This window comes from Bos taurus, chromosome 2 (assembly GCF_002263795.3).
Source record: "Bos taurus isolate L1 Dominette 01449 registration number 42190680 breed Hereford chromosome 2, ARS-UCD2.0, whole genome shotgun sequence".
Lineage (NCBI taxonomy): Eukaryota > Metazoa > Chordata > Mammalia > Artiodactyla > Bovidae > Bos > Bos taurus.
The window spans coordinates 111,024,618-111,047,237 of NC_037329.1; the positions used below are offsets into that span (position 1 = coordinate 111,024,618).

Sequence of the window (22,620 nt, forward strand, 5' to 3'; positions counted from 1 at the left end):
ACTGTGGTGTTGGAGAAGACTCTTGAGAGTCACTTGGATTGCAAGGAGATCAAATCAGTCAAACCTAAAGGAAATCAACCCTGAATGTTCATTGGAAGGACTGATGCTGAAGCTGAAGCTCCAATACTTTGGCCACCTGATGGGAAGAGCTGACTCACTGGAAAAGACCCTGATGCTGAGAAAGATTGAGGGCAGGAGGGGAAGGGAGCAACAAAGAACAGGATGGTTGGATGGCATCACTGACTCAATGAACATGAGTTTGAGCAGACTCTGGGAAATAATGAAGGACAGGGAAGCCTGGAGTGCTGCAGTCCATGGAGTCACAAAGAGTCAGATAGGACTTACTAACTGAACAACAACAACCACTCAAATGTATTAATTCAATTAACATTTACTGAGTGCCTGTTACCTGTCAAGCACTATGTTTGGCACTGGGTCACTGTGGAGAGTGAAACGATGTGGTCTATTGTTTTCATGCATCTTATAGTCCAGAGCTATGCTGATGAATGCAGTGGCCACCAACCATAGATGGCTGTTGAGCACCTGAAAGGGGTCTAGTCCAAATTGAGATGTGCTGTAAGCACAAAATAAACACCAGGCTTAAATGAGTTACTGCAAAGAGTGTCGCATTAATTATTTTTTAAGCTGATTACAAGTTGAAATGATAATAATTGGGATAGATTGAATTATAAAAAATATACTATTAAAATTAATTTGGCTTATTTGCTTTGTACTTTTTAATGTGGCTGCCAGAAAATTTTAAATTACATACACAACAGTGCTAGTGTAGAGCAGGAGACTGATAATTCTTCAATTTTAATGTTGTCTATGAATCCTCTGAAAAATCTTGTTAAAATACAGATGTGGTTCAAGTAGGTCTGGGATTGCACCTGACTGAGATTTTGTAATTTTTTTCTTTACAAGCAACCAGGTGATGCTTATGCTACCTCTCACAGAGCACACCTTTAGTAGACTAGAAGTGATCTGTAGACTTACCAAATGGGAAATTAAATGTGGATTGAAATATATGATTGAGGAAAAAATATATATAGGAATGAACTCACTGTAGAAAGAATGACTATTAAGATAAACTAGGGGCGTCCCTGGTGCTTCCGTGGTAGAGAATCTACCTGCCAATGCAGAAAACACAGGTTCGATCCCTGGTCTGGGAAGATCCCACATGCCATGGGGTAACTAAGTCCGTGTGCCACAACTGCTGAGCCTGGGTCCTAGAGCTGAGGAGGCACAGCTACTGAGCCCAGGTGCTGCAACTTCTGAAGCCCGGGAGCCCTAGACGAGGCTGTGTATTACAACTAGAGAGTAGCCCCCACTCATCGCAACTAGAAAAAAGCCCTCGCAGCAACTAAGACCCAGTACAGCCAAAAAAAAGTAATAAAATGAATAATTAATTTAAAAAAAACAGTAAAGTAGGTATCACAGAAGCAAGAACTGAAACAAATGTAGTGTGAGGACAGTCTCTCAAATTTAAAAAAATTACAGTTTGATGTTTTGTGAGAGATTTAAATGTACCGTAAATACCATGGCTGGTGTATGTACCCCTCTATTCTTCACATGAGTGTACAGGATTCAATAGTTGAATTTAGCAAATATCTGTTGAGCTCACTTGGCGCAAGTATTGTCTATCAGCACGTAGAGCAGACAGACCTTAGGGAATAAGAAGATGAAAATGTACTTCTTCTCAAACAGCTCATCATGCAGTTAGAGAAAGATAAACACAGCTGACCTAATACGGCGCAAGAAGCACTAATCTCATAGTAATGCAACCTGGTGCTTTTGTTTGCTTTCACCTTTCTCTTATTGGACACGCTCTGATTTCCCTGTGGGTCATCTACACCCACCTTCCAACATTTTCCCTCGTGACCTCCACCCTCGGATCCTGGATGCAGCGAGTGAGTCAGGTCTGGACAGACAGCAGGTACTGTTGTGGACACGTTGGGCAAGGAGGGACATATAATTCCTCAAGAGGAAATGAGATTTCTGTAGCAGAGTTGGAATTTCCAGTGGGATAGGAGTCTTCCAGAACCTCCAGCCACCTTGCTGTCCTAGAGATCGGGGGAGGGGAGGGTCAGGATGAAGCAAATGCCATCACCAAGGAAGTAGATCTGAGGAATGAAGAAAGTTAAAGCCCCTCTTTCTAATCCTTTGGAACCCTGTCTTACTATCCCTGAAGGCATATATGTTCCCTTTAATTCGTAACCAATAAACTTTATTTGTTTTAGCAAGTTTAATGTGCATTTTCTGTTCCTTGTAACCCAAGGAAGCCTCACCGATTAACCAATAGCATGAACAAAGCAGAGAGAATGGGACAAATAATCTTGCTTGGGAGCTTCCCAGAGCACTTGACACTGAGTTCAGTGCCTTAAATGACAAAGCAAGATCTAATGGACGTTGGGGTGATGGGACTGTGCTCCTTGTTATAATATTTATGGATTCTGCAAACTGAGCAGGATTTCTAAAAATGCCAGGTCATGTCCACAAGAATATGTTCTTAGTTTCTGGGAGAGGCTCTCTGAGTGGCAAGATGACTTTCCTGCCAAAAATATCAGCCAGTTCCTCATGAGGGCTTAAATGTCACCTCTCAGAGTTGTCTTTCCTGACCTCCCTATAGAAAATTCTTTATTGCTCTTTTCTCCCAGTCATCCTGTTTAAATGTCGGAAGAGCATTCCAACTTTGGAACTATCTTTTTATTTTTATTTATTTACTGTTGTTGTTGTTCAGTTACTAAGTCATGCTCTTTGTGGCCCCGTGGACTGCAGCATGCAAACCTTCCCTGTCCTTCCCTATTTCCTGAAGTTTCCTCAAACTCATATCCATTGAGTTGGTAATGATATCTAATCATCTCATCCTCTGTCACCCCCTTCTATTTATTATAATGTCTTACCTTAGGGTATAAGCTTCCTGAAGGTCAGGACCATTTTTGTCTCAATACATGCTATAATTGTAGCATCTCCTACTGCCCCCAATCCCTCCCAGCATCAGAGTCTTTTCCAATGAGTCAACTCTTCCCATGAGGTGGTCAAAGTACTGGAGTTTCAGCTTTAGCATCATTCCTTCCAAGAAAATCCCAGGGCTGATCTCCTTCACAATGGACTGGTTGGATCTCCTTGCAGTCCAAGGGACTCTCAAGAGTCTTCTCCAACACCACAGTTCAAAAGCATCAATTCTCCAATGCTCAGCCTTCTTCACAGTCCAACTCTCACATCCACACATGAACACAGGAAAAACCATAGCTTTGACTAGACGGACCTTTGTGGGCAAAGTAATGTCTCTGCTTTTCAATATGCTATCTAGGTTGGTCATAACTTTCCTTCCAAGGAGTAAGCGTCTTTTAATTTCATGGCTGCAGTCACCATCTGTAGTGATTTTGGAGCCCAGAAAAAGAAAGTCTGACACTGTTTCCACTGTTTCCCCATCTATTTCCCATGAAGTGGTGGGACCGGATGCCATGATCTTCGTTCTCTGAATGTTGAGCTTTAAGCCAACTTTTTCACTCTCCACTTTCACTTTCATCAAGAGGCTTTGTAGTTCCTCTTCACTTTCTGCCATAAGGGTGGTGTCATCTGCATATCTGAGGTTATTGATATTTCTCCTGGCAATCTTGATTCCAGCTTGTATTTCTTCCAGTCTAGCGTTTCTCATGATGTACTCTGCATATAAGTTAAATAAGCAGGGTGACAATATACAGCCTTGACGAACTCCTTTTCCTATTTGGAACCAGTCTGTTGTTCCATGTCCAGTTCTAACTATTGCTTCCTGACCTGCATACAGATTTCTCAAGAGGCAGATCAGGTGTTCTGGTATTCCCATCTCTTTCAGAATTTTCCACAGTTGATTGTGATCCACACAGTCAAAGGCTTTGGCATAGTCAATAAAGCAGAAATAGATGTTTTTCTGGAACTCTCTTGCTTTTTCCATGATCCAATGGATGTTGGCAACTTGATCTCTGGTTCCTCTGCCTTTTCTAAAACCAGCTTGAACATCAGGAAGTTCACGGTTCACGTATTGTTGAAGCCTGGCTTGGAGAATTTGGAGCATTACTTTACTAGCATGTGAGATGAGTGCAATTGTGTGGTAGTTTGAGCATTCTTTGGCATTGCCTTTCTTTGGGATTGGAATGAAAACTGACCTTTTCCAGTCCTGTGGCCATTGCTGAGTTTTCCAGATTTGCTGGCATATTGAGTGCAGCACTTTCACAGCATCATCTTTCAGGATTTGGAATAGCTCAACTGGAATTCCATCACCTCCACTAGCTTTGTTCGTAGTGATGCTTTCTAAGGTCCATTTGACTTCACATTCCAGGATGTCTGGCTCTAGGTCAGTGATCACACCACCGTGATTATCTGGGTGGTGAAGATCTTTTTTTGTACAGTTCTTCTGTGTATTCTTGCCTCTCTTCTTAATATCTTCTGCTTCTGTTAGGTCCATACCATTTCTGTCCTTTATCGAGCTCATCTTTGCATGAAATGTTCCTTTGGTATCTCTGATTTTCTTGAAGAGATCCCTAGTCTTTCCCATTCTGTTGTTTTCCTCTATTTCTTTGCATTGATCATTGAAGAAGGCTTTCTTATCTCTTCTTGCTATTCTTTGGAACTCTGCATTCAGATGTTTACATCTTTCCTTTTCTCCTTTGCTTTTCGCTTCTCTTCTTTTCACAGTTATTTGTAAGGCCTCCTCAGACAGCCATTTTGCTTTTTTGCATTTCTTTTCTATGGGGATGGTCTTGATCCCTGTCTCCTGTACAATGTCACGAACCTCATTCCATAGTTCATCAGGCACTCTATCTATCAGATCTAGGCCTTTAAATCTATTTCTCACTTCCACTGTATAATCATAAGGGATTTGATTTAGGTCATACCTGAATGGTCTAGTGGTTTTCCTTACTTTCTTCAATTTCAGTCTGAATTTGGCAATAAGGAGTTCATGGTCTGAGCCACAGTCAGCTCCTGGTCTTGTTTTTGCTGACTGTATAGAGCTTCTCCATCTTTGGCTGCAAAGAATATAATCAGTCTGATTTTGGTGTTGGCTGTCTGGTGATGTCCATGTATAGAGTCTTCTCTTGTGTTGTTGGAAGAGGGTGTTTGTTATGACCAGTGTATTTTCTTGGAAAAACTGTATTAGTCTTTGCCCTGCTTCATTCCGTATTCCAAAGCCAAATTTGCCTGTTACTCCAGGTGTTTCTTGACTTCCTACTTTTGCATTCCAGTCCCCTATAATGAAAAGGACATCTTTTTTGGGTGTTAGTTCTAAAAGGTCTTGTAGGTCTTCATAGAACCGTTCAACTTCAGCTTCTTCAGCGTTACTGGTTGGGGCATAGACTTGGATTACTGTGATATTGAATGGTTTGCCTTGGAAACGAACAGAGATCATTCTGTCGTTTTTGAGATTGCATCCAAGTACTGCATTTCGGACTCTTTTGTTGACCACGATGGCCACTCCATTTCTTCTGAGGGATTTCTGCCCGCAGTAGTAGATATAATGGTCATCTGAGTTAAATTCACCCATTGCAGTCCATTTGAGTTCGCTGATTCCTAGAATGTCGACATTCACTCTTGCCATCTCTTGTTTGACCACTTCCAGTTTGCCTTGATTCATGGACCTGACATTCCAGGTTCCTATGCAATATTGCTCTTTACAGCATCGGACCTTGCTTTTATCACCAGTCACATCCACAACTGGGTATTGTTTTTGTTTTGGCTCCATCCCTTCATTCTTTCTGGAGTTATTTCTCCACTGATCTCCAGTAGCATATTGGGCACCTACTGACCTGGGGAGTTTCTCTTTCAGTATCCTATCATTTTGCCTTTTCATACTGTTCATAGGGTTCTCAAGGCAAGAATACTGACGTGGTTGCCATTCCCTTCTCCAGTGGACCACATTCTGTCAAATCTCTCCACCATGACCCGCCCATCTTGGGTTGCCCCACGGGCATGGCTTAGTTTCATTGTGTTAGACAAGGCTGTGGTCCTAGTGTGATTAGATTGACTAGTTTTCTGTGAGTATGGTTTCAGTGTGTTTGCCCTCTGATGCCGTCTTGCAACACCTACCATCTTACTTGGGTTTCTCTTACCTTGGGCGTGGGGTATCTTTTCATGGCTGCTCCAGCAAAGCGCAGCCATTGTTGCTTACCTTGGACGAGGGGTATCTCCTTGTCCAAGTTCAATAATGAAGTTCAATAAGGAACTCTAAAAAGAAATAAGACAGTTCATGAAAGGAGAAGGCTTAGGGGTTATTTACTTATTTCACAATTATATGAAGGTTCTTTATCAGAAAAATGTAGAAGTTTCTCTCTATTATTAAAAATGCTCTATTGCCTTTTACATCCTTCTTTTCTTCCTTCTTGATAACTGCCATGTGTGTGTGATGACTGGAACTCTAACACCTATTTTATGACCTTGAATATGGAAGTCACATATGAAGAAGCCACACACCGAGAATAGCAGAACAGAAAGAGAGAAGCATTCTGGGTCCCTGGTGGCTCAGATGGTAAAGAATCCATCTACAGTGTGGGGGACCTGGGTTCAAGCCCTGGGTTGGGACGATCCCCTGGAGGAGGGCATGCCAACCTACTCCAGTATTCTTGCCTGGAGAATCCCCATGGACAGAGAAGCCTGGCGGGCTACAGTCCACTGGGTTGCAAAGAGTTGGACATGACAGAGCAACTAAGCACACACAATAATTTCATGGAGTGGTTGTACTAACCTTGGAGTATCTGGTTCATACTCCTTATTTGTAGAATATGTGTAACCTTCTCATATTAGAGCCACTTATTTTGCATTTTCAGTTACATGCAGCCAAAATTAATTCTAGCTGATATTCTAGGTTTTCTCTCTCTGTCTTTTTAATCACATATAGAATCCAATGTTCTTGCCTGGAGAATCTCAGGGACGGGGGAGCCTGGTGGGATGCTCTCTATGGGGTCGCACAGAGTCCGGACATGACTGAAGCGACTTAGCAGCACCAGCAGCAGCAGAGTCTCTATTCCAGAATATATTTGAAAAATAACAGAAAACTAACTATACTGGACAGCTTAATATAACTGCCTGAATTCAGAGTTCTTTACAGATATACTTAAAAGATGGATAGGAAAGTCATATGAGTTGGTAAATTACAGAGGTTTAATAAAAGTATTATAATATAAAAGCTAAGTATTCAGAGACTCATTCATAAAAAAGTAAACAAGTCCAACAATGGATTTGAAGAGATTTTTAGGCATATAAAGTGAAAGTGAAGTCGCTCAGTAGTGTCCGACTCTTTGCGACCCCATAGACTGTAGCCTACCAGGCTCCTCCGTCCATGGGATTTTCCAGGCAAGAGTACTGGAGTGGGTTGCCATTTCCTTCTCCAGAGGATCTTCCCGACCCAGGATCGAACCACGGTCTCCCACATTGTAGGCAGACGCTTTACCGTCTGAGCCACCAGGGAAGCCTAGGCATATAAGTATGTGTCAATCATTAAGGAAATCAGTCCTGAATATTCATTGGAAGGACTGATGCTGAGGCTGAAGCTCCAATACTTTGGCCACATGATGTGAAGAACTGACTCACTAGAAAAGACCCTGATGCTGGGAAAGATTGAAGGCAAGAGGAGAAGTGGATGACAAAGGATGAGATGCTTGGATGGCATCATCGACTCGATGGATATGAGTTTGAGCAAGCTCTGGGAGTTGGTGATGGACAGGGAAGCCTGGCGTGCTGTAGTCTATGGGTTCTCAAAGAGTCAGTCATGACTGAGTGACTGAACTGAAGTATATATAGCTAAGAAATGTTCACTGCCTTAACTGGAAATTATCATTAATCAAAATGAACTGGGAATAAAAAGAAATATGTGATCACTTTAAAAAGTCAATTAATTTTAGGCTATTTTAATGAAATTCTGACAGGCAAGAACTTGGAATGGATTCTTTAAAGATATTTTACAATTTTCAGGCCCTTGCTATAGTTTAGATATTCTGTTTTGTCTTTCAGGAAATGAAGAAGGGAGAAGAAAAATAAAAATGACTAAAGAGAGATAAAACAGGTCATTTGGAAAAGATTTTTTAAAAAAGATAGTCTAGCCTGGAAAAGAAAGAAGTAAAAGTGGAATTTAAAGCATTTCATGAATTTGAAATCTGCTTAGTCGTGTCCGACTCTTTGTGACCTCATGGGCTATAGAGTCCATGGAATTCTCTAAGCCAGAATACTGGAATGGGTAGCTTTTCCCTTCTCCAGGGGATCTTTCCAACCCAGGGATCAAACCCAGGTCTCCCACATTGCAGGCAAATTCTTTACCAGCTGAGCCACAAGGGAAGCCCATGAATATTGGAGTGTGTGGCCTATCCCTTCTCCAGGAGATCTTCCCGAACCAGGAATTGAACCAGGGTCTCCTGCATTGCAGGCAGATTCTTTAACTCTGACGTATCAGGGAAGCCCTGATAGGTTCCCAAAAGGAAGGTTCCCAATCACTAAAGTGGAACAAAGTTGAACTACCCTAAATTGAAGAAAGAACACATTACTAGAGTGTTTACAGAATCCTATGTCATGGAAAGAGGTTGAGTTTTATAATGTCACTTCCTAGAGATCTTTATAGTCTACAGTGGATATGAAGTTTTCCCAGTGTGATGTCTCAACCCGTGATCAACCATATACATCCTTTCTGAGCTGATACCTGGGTAGCAAAGGGCTTCCTAGAAGGACCACAGGATTGGGATACACAGGATCGCTTAGAATTATTCTGATTCTTCCCTTGAAACTCAGTAATTAGACAATTTCTTGAAATACATTTCAGCTTTTTTTGAAACAAAAGGCAGACACTGTTGATTGTCCACCTGTAGCAGATTCTGCTGACACCCTGAATTTACCACCAGGTATTCTCGAGTCCAGGACATTCTGACAGCATCTGTGGATCTCTATCTTAGAGCTTTCTCTCTACCAGAGTGTAAGGCAGTAATTTGTCCCTATTGGGTTTAATATGTAACCCAGGCTCGAGTCTTCCAATTCTGCTTTCTGAGTCTTGCTAGCTCCACAATCTGAGGAGGGCTCACAGAGTATCTGATTTGCCTTCATGGCATCTTGTATAACTCTGATCTGCAAATAAGAAGCCCATTTTCCTGCAGAGTGGCAGCAATGGGCATGTGACTATAGGATCCTTGGGTGCTACCATATGCATGCCACCTGACAGAACTCAAATAATTCTGAAAGGCCCAGCTAAGGAGTCAGCTTGAGGTTTATACTTTTTTGGGTGGGACCCTGTACTTCAAAATATGAGACATGCTTTGAACCAAAGGTCAAATGATGTTCTGTCCCCAGTTGTTAAAATATACTCTCCCATTCTCCTAGTGAATGATCTATGATTGAGCTAAGCTTATCAGGGCAATTTCATTTGATAGTTACTGCTTTAGGGGAAGTGGGTTGAGTACATCTTGGAAGATAAGAAACATGTACTGACATGTAGAAGCCAATTTTCCTCTCTGACTTTGGATGGAATATTAAGTAAAGATAACAATGGAGAAAAACAAAACAAAACAAACAACAACAACAACAACAAAAAACAATGGAGGGACTTCCCTGGTGGTCCAGTGGTTAAGAAAATGCTTTGCAATGCAGGAGACATGGGTTCGATCCCTGGTTGGGGGACTAAGATTCCACATTCAGTGTAGCAACTAAGCCCGTGCTCTCGTGCCACAATTAGATAGCCCATACATTCCAACGAAACATCCTGCGTGACACAGTGAAGATCTCATGTTCTGCAACTAAGACCTGACACAGTCAAATAGATAAATAAATGCTTGGAGCAGTTGCAGCCATTCTGTTACCAGGAAGAGAAAGAAAATGAACACCGAGAGTGGCAGAGTAAAGACACAGAAGGAGCTGGGTTCTTACACCAGTGAGCCCTATGAAGAAATCCTGGAATTGCCTTCCTCTGGACATTTTCAGTGACATAAGAGATAATTTTATTGTTTTAGCCACTTTTAGTCAGAGATGGGTAATTTCCAGTGATGTCCGTAGTGGACACTGTTGATTAGGGCTTCTCACATTTATTCCTTTCCATGGCTATTTCTGTGTTGATGGAATCCACCTTCCACTATAAAGGCCAAAAATGCTGATTTTTCCTGGCTTACCTTGCAGCTAGAATATGACCATATGACCCAATTCTGGCCGATAGGACTTGAAGAGCACTCAGTTATTAGCTTTCTGAGAAAGGATTTCCTCCTTAATTAGAAGTGACATTTAGGAAACATTCTCCTATTCTTTGACTACACACTATTGAGTTCTCATGTGACACTTGAAACTGTGGTGGCCATCTGTGAGTGTGATGGTCTAAGGAGAAAGCCAGAGTGAAAGATGTAAAGACTCAGGTCCTCAGTGACCTGGCAGAGTCCTTGAACCCATCTTAGATCTGCCCTGCCTCTTGAGTTATATTTAAGTGAGGTACATAAATGTCATAATCTAAGTTGATTGTTGTTGGATGTTCTGCTCCTTGAGGCCAGAGCCATCTTAACTCAGAGGTCTAGGGCTGTTACATCACTTCAGTCACTGTCTCGTATGTGTGTGCGTGCTCAGTAGCTCCAGTCCTGTGACCCTGAGGACTATAGCTCATCAAGCTCCTCTGTCCATGTGATTTTCCAGGCAAGAATACTGGAGTGGGTTGCAATTCCTTCATCCAGGGGATCTTCCCGACTCAGGGATTGAACCTGTGGCTCCGGCAGTCTCCTGCAGTGCAGGTGGATTCTTTATCAGCTGCGCTACCCTGAAAGCCCATCAATCACTGTCTTCCCCTCCTGTTGCTGCTGCTGCTGAGTCACTTCAGTCATGTCTGACTGTGTGACCCCATAGACGCCAGCCCACCAGGCTCCCCTGTTCCTGGGATTCTCCAGGCAAGAACATTGGAGTGGGGTGCCATTTCCTTCTCCAATGTCTTCCCCTCCTAATCTACCAGAAATGAAAGAACAAAAAAAGTTTCTGTTGAACTTCTAAACATCAGCTGGTTCTGGTTTTACATTTTACTGATGATGAAAAATGCTAATAGTATATCATTTGCTCTACAATCACAAACTATTTCTGGGCCCCTCCACAGAAGACAATCATTAGGTATTCATGAAAATTACAAAGACGTCTCCTCTCAACAGTCCTGCAATTTGGAGAAATAACAAAACTGTAAAAGGAATTGTTGGATGTTTTCATTCAGTTGGGCATTACAGCTTCTGAATTGAGTTTTCCTAAAAAAAAAAGGGAAATACAACCAAATTCCCTTATTCTTTCAGATGCTGTAAATAAAAATATACTGAAAACCTGTCTAAAAGAAGAGCAGTTATGCATGTATTATTTTATTTAAACAACAAAACATCATAGAGACTGGAAATATTACTGTTTACTGTAAGCAAACAGGATGAGAATTTAGAAGGAACATTTTCTTTTAAAAGTATATATCATACCCACACAGCTGCTTAGCCACACACATACACTAGTAATATCGAAAGAGATAATGAAGATGTTAGGATGTTGCTGGAATTCTACAAGTCTGCTTTATGATTATTGATGGGGAATAAAAAAAAGATTCCTGCCTTGGAAATTACTTATTTTCTAGAGACTTTTCCTGGTTCTAGAACTACCACTTTGATGGTATACTTTGCTCAGCATGCAGAATGATGGTGGTCTTTTAGGTAAGAAATCTTCAGGACTTAATCCTTTGATAGGGCTTCAACAGATTAGGAAGCAACTGAACCTCTTCCTCTAGCAAGAAGAGCAGGTTTCCTGGGTCAGGGATCCTTTCCTTTAGGTAGTTAAATTGGCTTGGGGCCCAAGGTGAGTGAACTTTCTTTGCTCCTCGACTCCTCACTCCAGACAGCGCAAGTTCAGGCGGCTTCACAGATTTCCCAAGAGAAATCGAGCCCCTGCTTTTGCCCAAGGCTGGCTCATGCACGTCACCTTTCACCTACTTTAAAGATGAGTTTTGCATAGCATGGTGGTTTACTATTCAAGTAGCTATTTCTAGCTCCTTCATTACTTCAAAACAAAATGAAACCCTCCAAATGTTTTACTTCTTGTGGAATCGAGTCTGACTTAAAAGTTATAACTTCGTTCACAGACCACTAAATAATATGTTGAATTAAAGAGAGAGAGAGAAAAAAAAAAAAAAAACTCAACCCCACTACAGCTTGCGTAATGAAAGCCATCTTTTTAATAGTGTATTGTAGTTGTTATTTTAGTCATTTGTGTTTTGCTTTGTTGGCTTGCAGGAAGGCAGTCTACCTGCACTCTTTTCCCCATTAATAGTGTCTAAAGTGAAATATAATGGCAAACTCTTCAAAATACAGAAACGCGTTCAGCTTCATAAAAAGAAGTCCAAAAATAGTACTGAGGGGTCAACTTTATCCTTTAGAAAACAAGTATCAATCTTGTATATGACTTCCCTGGTAGCTCAGACGGTAAAGCGTCTGCCTACAATGCGTATAAAGAGTGAGTGCATCGAGGGGAGATAGGCTATTTGCTGGGTTCGGTGAAGCCAAAGCAAGAATAAAAAACCTGCTTTGAATTCCTGAGCCCCTCTCGCTTCAGACATTTCCCCAAATCATTTTATTTTCCAAAATCTGACAAATCTGTGCAAGAACGAAACACATAATCCAGTTAAGAAGGAAGATAATGGCGCACTTTTTTTCCAGAGCTATATTAAGATTTATAGATTACAGCAACATCTGCGTTTGTAGTTTTTGGGAGGGGCGAGGCGCTGGTCTTTCCAACCCTAGGGGAAGGGCCCTCCCGCAGACCGAGCCGGACGGCTCCTCCTCCACCCACGTCCCGGCCGCACAGTCCGGCTCCCCTCCCCCGCCGCCGCGGTCCAGCCCTTCCCCGCCGACCGGCCCCCGCCCCGCGCAGGCTGCGGCTGGGTCCCGTCCGCCGCGGCTCGGGCGAATGACCCGTAGTAACCCCGCCCCGCCCCCGGCCGCCCGCCGCGCTCCCGGCCGGAATTCGATAGGCCCAGCCCCGCACGCGCCACCGCCCGCGGGCCAATGGGCGGCGGCCTCTCTGCATATGCAACGAGCGCCGGCCGGGGGTGCGCGTCCCGGGCGGTTCGGCTCAACAGACGCTGGTCTGCCGGCGCCGGGGTGCGAGTCCGCGCTTGTTGCCGCGGCCGGGTCTGGGACGAGGCGGTGGCGGCGGACCGAATAGCAGACGGCCGTCTCCTCGCAGTGCGACCGCGGCGGCAGCGTCAGGGTCCCCAGGAGGCGGCCCAGGGCGCCAGTGCTCTGGGGGCGCAACCCAGGCCTGCGTGGGTCTGAGGAACCGGGGCCCCGGCGTCGCGGTGAGTGCGGCACTCGTTGTGGGCACGGCGGGGCCTCCGCGTGCGGAAGGGCTGCCCCCTACGGGCGATCCTGGCCCGGGGAAAGGATGCGGCCGGCCTGGAGGCCCCGGATCCCCGACGTCGCCGCCTAGCCCGGCGGTGCGGGGGTACCGGGCCGCCCCGCGGCGAGGGTGGGAGGTGCCGCCGTGGGGTCTGGGAAGCGGGTGAGGTGGGGCCCGAGGCCGCAGAGCCCACGTGAACCCGGGGGGAACCGCAGCCCGAGTGGCCGAGTTGTCCGGAGGAGGAAGGATGCGCGGGGTTCCCTCCGGGCGCTTTGGGGGCGGGGTGGGTTGGAGGTTGGCCACTTTCACTAGCCGGGCTCTGACGCGGTCCTCGGGAGGAAACACCCCTGCGGTTTCCGAAACCCAGGCTGGAGGGGCGAGCGGGGGGTGTGTTGCTGCCGGCCATGAGGAGAGATTGGGGGATATGAGGTGGGTCGACCTTGGTTTTTGTTCTGGCCGCGATCGGAGGCGATGGGCCTGGGATGAATCCTATTTGTCTGGGGTTGGGAGTTGAAGGTTTACTTTTCCCTAGGTATATTTTAATTATGCACCGGTAATGGAATGGGTAATTCCGAGCAACTCGAGCGGGGTAGGAATGATGCAGCCCGTTTCACAGATGGGGAACCCGAGGCCCAGAAACATTGAGCTGGTTTGTCCAGGCTGGCTTTGGAAAAAGTGCTCTAAGCTATTGTGTGTTTTGTTGTTTAGTCGCTAAGTCGTATCCGACTCTCTGCGACCCCATGGACTGTAGCCCATCAGGCTCCTCTGTCCACGGGATTCTCCAGGCAAGAACACTGGAGTGGGGTGCCATTTCCTCCTCCAGGGGATCTTCGCGACCCAGGGATCGAACCCCCTTGTCTCCTGATTGGCGAGCGGGATTCTTTACCACTGAGTCAGCTAGGAATCGCAGAGAGAATCACAGCTTCTCTTTGCCATGATTTGGGGGCAAGTTAATGTGTCCAAACAGCAGTTCTCTCCACCTGTAAAATGGGAATAACCACCACCTTAGAGAGTTGTTAACATACTATGCAGAGACTCTTCGTAGGAAACCTGGAATGTTATAAAGGCTCAATAAGTGTCAGCTGAGAGGGAATAGGCCTTGTGAAATTGATTGTAGCGGAATAAGATGACAAGCAGCTGACACTGAGTCTTTATAACATTCCAGGTTTCCTACGAAGAGTTTCTGCATAGTATCTCTAAAACTGTTAACAACTCTCTAAGGTGGTAGTTATTCCCATTTTATAGCTGGAGAGAATTGCTGTTTGGACACATTAACTTGCCCCCAGATGACTGCAAGTAAGAGGGGAAGCTGTGATCAGACCCGCCTGTGAAAATCTAGAGCTCTCTTATCCAAGCGTTATATTATACTGCCTCTCTTTGGTGGCTGGCTGAATAGTTGTCACAGTGGAGTTTTGTTTGAGTGGCCAGGAGAGCAGTCATTTGATGATAACCTTTTCTGGTTCCCCAGGTTTGTTTCAGGAGTTGAGGGGTGCTGCTGAGTTGCTCCTAAAACTGTGTATTAGAAGGTTATTACTGGGAATAAGTGTGGCGACGCGGGAGTGTACTGTATAGACTGTTCTTTTGTGTTCTGGAGTGTTCTTATGCAGTTCTTAACACTTAGGAATGAGTAAGGCTTCTTCAGTCACTGGCATTTTCCTTTTAGTCTTTCCCTAGTTCGTTCTTTTTCTGTAAAAAGAGTCGGTTCTGTAGTAAGATGGCGGTGTTGGGTGTAGGCTGGATGTACGGAGATGTACACTGGATATACGGGGTTGGGGTGACAAGTCACCTAGTGTCCTTGGGTCTCAGTTACTGGGCTTGTGAGCTGTGTGCACTGGATGACTTAATGTTATCCTTCTTGAAGGAAGGATGGATGGGGAAAATCAATCCCTGCTTGGTTTGGGGCGTCAGAGCCCCAAAAAGTCCCAACGATTTTCTCGTTGCTTGTGTGCTCTTCTGCTGTCCTGTTTAATAATTCCTTATTTAGTTAATTGCTCACTTAGAGCCTTTAATTCCTATTCTGTGTCAGACAGCATGTAAGGTATGCATGTAAGGGAATGCAGCAGAGAACAGAATTGATGCCATTTTTGCCTTTAGGGAGGAAAGAATATGAAACAGGTCATCATATAAATAATAGATAATTACAAATTATGATATGTATAATGAAGGAAAAGTAACATGTGAATGAGTAGTATATAGACTGTTGTGATTTAGATGGAAATCTAGTCTAGGGAGGGTTTTTTTTTTTTTAAATGGTGGGTGACAAGTGCTTGGGTGACTAGACTGGGTACTATTAAAAAAAAAAAAACTTTTAAATTTGGGCATGATTTTAGATTTATAGAAAAGTTGCAGGAATATTCCTATATACCATAGCCCAGCTCCCCTGCTGTAATATTAGCATGTTGCATAACCTTGGTTCATGTGTCAAAACAAAAGGTTAATATTGATACTATACTCTTAACTAAATTATAAACTATGTTCAGATATCACCAATTTTTCCATGAATGCCCTTTTTTGTGTTCCAGGATTGAGTCCATGATACCAGCTGGCATTTTGAGTTCATGTTATTTTAGTCTCCTCTAGTATTAAATACTAATTTAAAAATTTCCCTTTTATGAGTTACTTTTTTTTTATGATTTACTTTTAATAGTTTGTAATAGTAAGTGGTATAGAACACTAAGAAAGTAAATATATGGATATGTAAAATAAACTACTATATATTAACCCTTTTAGTGGTTCCAATTTTGTTTAAATTAGGATTGCCCAGTATCAGTATGTAGAAAATTTCTTTCTAAGCCGATCATCAGTTGACAGGCACTTGGGTTGCTTCCATGTCTTGGCTATTGTAAATAGTGCCGCTAATATATATGTATTCAAATGTTCATTTTGAATTACAGTTTTCATCTTTTCTGGAGTGGAATTGCTGGGTCTCGTGGTAGTTCTATTTTTAGTCTTTTAAAGTACCTCCTTACTGTTTCTCTAGTGGCTGCACCAAATTACATTCCCACCAACAGAATAGTAGGGTTCTTTTTTCTCCTTTAGTATTTATTATTTGTAGACTTTTTGATGGTAGCCATGCTGACAGGTGTGAGCCTCATCACTACCTCATTGTGGTTTTGACTTTTCGTTTCTCTGGTAATGATGTCAAACATCTTTTCACGTGTGTGTTGGCCATCTGTATGTCTTTTTTTCCTGAGAAATGTCCATTTAGGTCTTCTGCCCATTTTAATTTTTTTTGATAGAGTTATGTGAGCTGTTTGTATATTTTGAATATTAACCCTTTGTTGCATCATTTGTAAATACTTCTCTCATAGGTTGTCTTTTCATTTTGCTTACTGTTCCTTTTGCTGTGCAAAGGCTTTTAAGTCTCATTTGTCAATTAAAAGATGCCTGCTCCTTGGAAGAAAAGCTGTGACAAACCTAGACAGCATATTAAAAAGCAGAGACATTACTTTGCCGACAAAGTAATGTCTGTCTAGTCAGAGCTGTGGTTTTTCCAGTAGTCATGTATGGGTGTGAGAGTTGGACTATAGAGAAAGCCGAGGGGAGGGAGGTGGGAGGGGAGTTCAGGATGGGGAACATGTGTACACCTGTGGTGGATTCATGTTGATATATGGCAAAACCAATACAATATTGTAAAGTAGCCTTCAATTAAATAAGTTCATATTAAAAAAATAAAAATAGTAAAATATTTAAAAAAAAAAAAAAAAGGCTGAGCGCCGAAGAATTGATGCTTTTTAACTGTGGTGTTGGAGAAGGCTCTTGAGAGTCCCTTGGACTGGCAGGGAGATTAAACCAGTCAATTCTAAAGGAAATCAACCATGATTATTCATTGGAAGGACTGATGCTGAGGCTGAAGCTCCAATACTTTGGCCAACTGGTGGGAAGAACTGACTCATTAGAAAAGACTCTGATGCTGGGAAAGATTGAAGGAGGAAGGAGAAGGGGATGACAGAGAATGAGATGCCTGGATGGCATCACTGACTCAACTGATATGAGTTTGAGCAAACTGTGGGAGATGGTAAAGGACAGGGAAGCCTGGAGTGCTGCAGTCCATGGGATCACAGAGTCAGACATGACTGAGAGACTGAACTGAACTGTATTTTTATTTCCTTTGCCTTGGGAGACTGATCTAAGAAAATACTGCTATGATTTATGCAAAGAGTGTTTTGCCCGTGTTCTTTTCTAGGAGTTTTATGGTGTCATGTCTTATATTGTGTTGCTCAGTCATGTCCATTTCTTTGCCACCCCATGGACTGTAGCTCGCCAGGCTCCTCTGTCCATGGGGTTTTCCAGGCAAGAATACTGGAGTGGGTTGCCATTTCCTCCTCCAGGGACTCTTCCCAGCCCAGGGATCGAACCCACATTGCTTACCTCACCTTTGTTGGCAGATGGATTCTTTACCACTAGCGCCTCCTGGGAAGCCCTGTCTTACGTTAGATCTTTAAACAATTTGGAGTTTATTTTTGTACATGTTTGGAGGAATGTTCCAACTTGTTTTACCTGTAGCTGTCCAGCGTTCCCAGCACCACTCACTGTAGAGCCTGTCTTTTTTTCTGGGGAGATTTTTGAATTGATTTGGTGAGATACTACTAGATACTACTAGATGACAATCTTGCATTCTGGTGCTGTAGTTAAATGTACATATAACCAAGAGTTAGGGAACTTTTTTGAGCAACAGTACTTTTTAAACCTCAGTGTCTGTTCCTCCTCAGAATGTCACTCCAGCTCACATTGCAAGATGTGAAAATGAGAGAGGGACTTTTTTTCAAGACGTCATTCTGCCTGCCTTTTGAGTACTTACAGCTTAAATATTCCTGTAATATTTAAACTTTCCCTGTTCAAATGAGCAGTTGGGAAGCAAGAAACTTTATATGAGTTTTGGACATCAGGCTGGGATTTGGATGTTTTCAGGAAAGCTAGGCCAAAAAAAGGTGACAGTTTTTTCAAACTTTAGGTAAGTAGCAATATATTTATCAAAAGTACCTGATGTAGTTTATCCTTTACAGAGTGACTTAAAATTCTAATCTCTTAGGAGTCAAATGATGACATGGTTTGGGAAATACAAGCCGTTAAATGTGTGGCTCTTTGAGTTGAATGTGTATTAAAGCAGTACAAGTGACTCATTGCAGTGCCTTTACTGAATTCCATTTGCAGAGTACTGAGCTAGATGCATAATGTGCAATAAATAAAAAGATGAACTTGTGAAATCCTTGCTTTCAAGGAGATTTCAACTTAATGAATACTAATACTCAGATTTAATTTTTTTCCCCTTTTTAAGCTAACATGAAAGTGCTTTCATGTTAGCTTATTTGATTTTTACAGCCTTATATCATTAGCAGAAATACTGAGAAAAGGGAGATTTAGAGGCAAAATTGCCAGATGTGGTAATTAATAGTAGTCAGTGGATTGGCAGAAGGGGAAGCTGAATGATGACTAGTTTACCATTTTGGTGCCATCAGTGGAGAGATGACGGGTGAGATTGCCTGTGGAGAAACTAGAAAGAGAAGTGGAAGAGGCTGAGTTTGTCCAGGAGATGGACACAGTGGCTAGTCATGTGAGAGGGACAGCCTGAAGCAGGTGTCCCTGCTGCCGTGGAGAAGCACTCACCACTGTGGAATGCTCCTGTGTGAAAACTGGAGCACCATCTGTTGGATTTAGCAACTGAGAAGTCACGCTGACCTTGGGAGGAGATACTGATATGATGGTCAGGATGGGGTGGGGAGCAGAAGTAAGGGGAAGATGGGGAAAATGGGAATTGCAAGAGTAGGAAACTGCTCCGGAGAGTGTTGATTGGTAGCACGATATATACCTGTGGCTGATTCATGTTTATATTAGGCAGAAAACAAGAAAATTCTGTAAAGCAATTATCCTTCAATTAAAAAAACAGGTAAGCTTAAAAAAAAACATGCTGATGGGAAAGTGTCTGACTGGGGGGATGTTGAGTATAGATCAGGAAGCTGTTACTTGTTCATGCAAAATGGAGCCTTGAGCAATTTCCAGAAAATTGCCAAGAACTGTTAAATTCCTAAAAATCAGCCACTTTTCACTGACTCATGACAGTCTTTTTATTTTTATTTTTATTTTTTTTTGATGTCTGATCTTATTTATTTGTTACTCTTAGAACATCTCATTTTTGACTGGACTCAGACTTAGAAGTAGAAGCTCTCAGAGAGGACAGCCTCCGTCTCTTGGCAATCTGTTCCTGCCGTTTTTCTTTGGCCTCCTTCATTCTCTTGGCCAAAAGTTTAGCATACTCTGCAGCCTCGTCTTTATTTTTCTTAGTACGCTGTTTCTTCAGAGCAATACGCCGGCGTTTGTGTTGCAGAACTCGTGGAGTCACGAGACGCTGAATCTTGGGTGCTTTAGTCCTAGGTTTCTTACCGTCTTTGTTTAGGGGCTTTCGCACAACATATTGGCGGACATCATCTTCTTTAGAGAGATTGAAAAGTTTGCGGATTCTGCTGGCTCTTTTGGGACCCAGGCGACGAGGCACTGTAGTATCAGTGAGTCCAGGAATATCCTTTTCCCCTTTTTTCACGATGACCAAATTGAGAACACTCAGATTGGCATCCACAATGCAACCCCGTACAGATTTGCGCTTTCTCTCTCCAGTCCTCCTTGGTCTGTAACAGGAATGCCCCTTACTCAGTAGCAGGCGAACTCTGCCATGGGTCAAGACACCCTGCTTCACGGGGAAACCCTGCTTATCGTTCCCGCCACTGATTCGGACCACATAACCCTTCCATTCTTCACCCAGAGCGTCAGCAGCAACTTCTGTGGCCATACGCTTCTCATAGAAGGTACGAAGTTTTCGTTCATCGTCCACTTCAATGAGCTTCTGGCAGCCAGTGGCCGGGAAAGAGATGTTCAGCTTCATTCTGAAGCGGCCGACAGCCTCCGAGGCGCCACGAAAAAGAGCCATGACAGTCTTTTTAGAAAACCTCACTACACAGCATTGTGTAAAGCTGATTTAACATGTGACTTAGTCTTGATTTTATTCACCTTAATATAGTATCTACTTTCATCTGACTTTTGATCATAGTTTTTCTTTTATAAAGAAGGAGACATTATAAACATTAAATCCTGTGATTTCTTCAGTGTGCTATTTTTAGTTTCATAATAAACGTTTTCAGACTGCTTCTGTTTTCCTGACATTTTAAGTGCCTAAATTCTTTTTGTTTAAAACTGTAACTTCTATTTTTACTGAAATATGTTTACTTTTGTTTCACGTTTCCCATTTTGAGGAATAAAGAATTGTCAGATGATTCAGCGGGTTTAACTGATCTGCTAATTTTTATTTGGAGCTGAAGATACCAAAATAACCAATGTTTTGGATAAACTGGCTAACTATAGTTATCTACTTGTTTGTGAAGGTATTATGAGGATATGTAGGGGGCATTGATTTATTTATATATATTTCTTTTTTAAAATTTGTTTTTAATTGGAGGATGATTGCTTTACAATATTGTGTTGGTTTCTGCCATACAACAGCTTGAATCAGCCATAAGTGTATATGTATGCCCTCCCTCTCGAACCTCCCTCCCACCCCCACATGCCACCCCTCCAGGTTGTCACTGAGCACCTTGTAACCCTGTTGAGCTCCCTGTGTCATACAGCAGCTTCCCGCTAGTCGTCTGCTTTGCATATGGCAGTGTATGTGTTTCAGTGCTACGCTTTCAGTTCGTCCCACTATCTTCTTCCGCGGCTGTGTCCACCAGTCTGCATCTCTTGTTCCTGTTCTGCAAATAGGTTCATCAGTACTGTTTTTCTAGATTCCATATATATGCATTAGTATACTACAATTGTTTTTCTCTTTCTGACTTACTTCACTCTGTATAACAGACTCCAGGTTCATCCACCTTAGTTCAACTGACTAAATTTGTTCCTTTTTATGACTGAGTAACTTTCCATTGTATATATGTACCACAGCGTCTTTATCCCATTCATCTGTCAGTAGACATCTAGGTTACTTCCATGTCCTGGCTATTGTAAATAGTGCTGCAATAAACATTGGGAATACATGTGTCTTTTTGAATTGTGGTTTTTCTCAGGGTATATGCCCAGTAGTGGGATTGCTGGGTCATATTGTAGTTTTAGTCCTAGTTTTTTTTTTTTTTTAAGGAATCTACTCAAATTAGTGCATATCTTGCAAGACACTGGGAATTTGAAAATGACTAAGGATCGTCCCTGCTCTAAAAGAGCTCAGGATTCATGAAAGGAAATGTATGAACATTATATGTATAAGGGAAGAAGGTATACGAGCTGTTACTGTGCAGTATAGCTCATACAGACGGAACAGGGCAGGGAAAAGGGGAGACTTGACAGGGGAGGTCTTGTTTTTTTTCTTTCCTTCAGAAGTAGTTTTTTGGCAGGAAGTAGCAAGGTATTGTGAATCCAGCACGTGAGCAAACCCGTCAAGCATACATTACTTAAAGGGGACTAGGAAATACTAATTCCTTAAGAATGAGAGTGTTCAAGCTATCTGAAGATACATAAAAGATATGGTTAATGTTAAGTGAGCAATACAGAGGTTATAGAGATAGTGAAGTCGCTCAGTCGTGTCTGACTCTTCATGACCCCATGGACAGTAGCCAACCAGGCTCCTCCGTTCATGGGATTTTCCAGGCAAGAATACTGGAGTGGGTTGCCATTTCCTTCTCCAGGAAAGAGGTCCTATTGACCAGGGTCGCCAGGAAAAGATCAGCTGAGCAAATGAAACATAGATTGGATTAGAAAAAAACAGTTGGGTTTAAGGTAGAGGTACTCTAATGGGGATGTCCAGGGCAATTGGGGAGGAGCAGGATTGACAAATCAATTGAGGCATCCTCTGTTATGGGGGACTAGAGAAACTGTGAGCATAAGTCACAGAGAAACATAAGTCATAGAGAGACAAAAACACCAGAGCCTTGGAGGATGAAGACTATTAAGACCTTGCCTAAGACTCATTTATTGATTCCTTCAGCTCACCAAGTACAGTTGGCCCTTGAACAACATGGGTTTGAACTGTGTGGGTCCACTTACTTGTGGATTCCCCACCTCCCCACAATGCAATGTATACTACAGCACTACACAATCCAAGGTTGGTTGAATCCCTGGATGTGGAACCATGAATATGGAGGGCTGACTATAAAATTATATAGTAATTATAAAACCTTGTGTTGTTGAAGGGTCAGCTGTAGTTGTCAAAAGAATGGTAGCAAGGGATGGGAATAGGAAGGGAGACTGGGCAGCCAGTAAGTGAAGAGAACCCTATGAACTCTGCATTTCAGGTCTGGCCGG

The 22,620-nt window shown here is 42.9% G+C and overlaps 1 protein-coding gene and 1 pseudogene across 1 annotated transcript in view; one reads left to right on the forward strand and one right to left on the reverse strand.

Annotated features, from left to right (window-relative positions):
• Positions 1–13,046: 13,046 nt before the first annotated feature.
• The window catches only part of ACSL3 (acyl-CoA synthetase long chain family member 3), a 75,946-nt gene continuing 66,372 nt past the window's right edge, over positions 13,047–22,620 (forward strand). Inside the window, exon 1 of the mRNA NM_001205468.2 lies at positions 13,047–13,300. The gene's annotated coding sequence lies outside the window, so the exon portion shown is untranslated. The remainder of the gene's footprint in view (positions 13,301–22,620) is intronic.
• On the reverse strand, positions 19,430–20,259 carry LOC508628 (ribosomal protein S6 pseudogene; annotated as a pseudogene).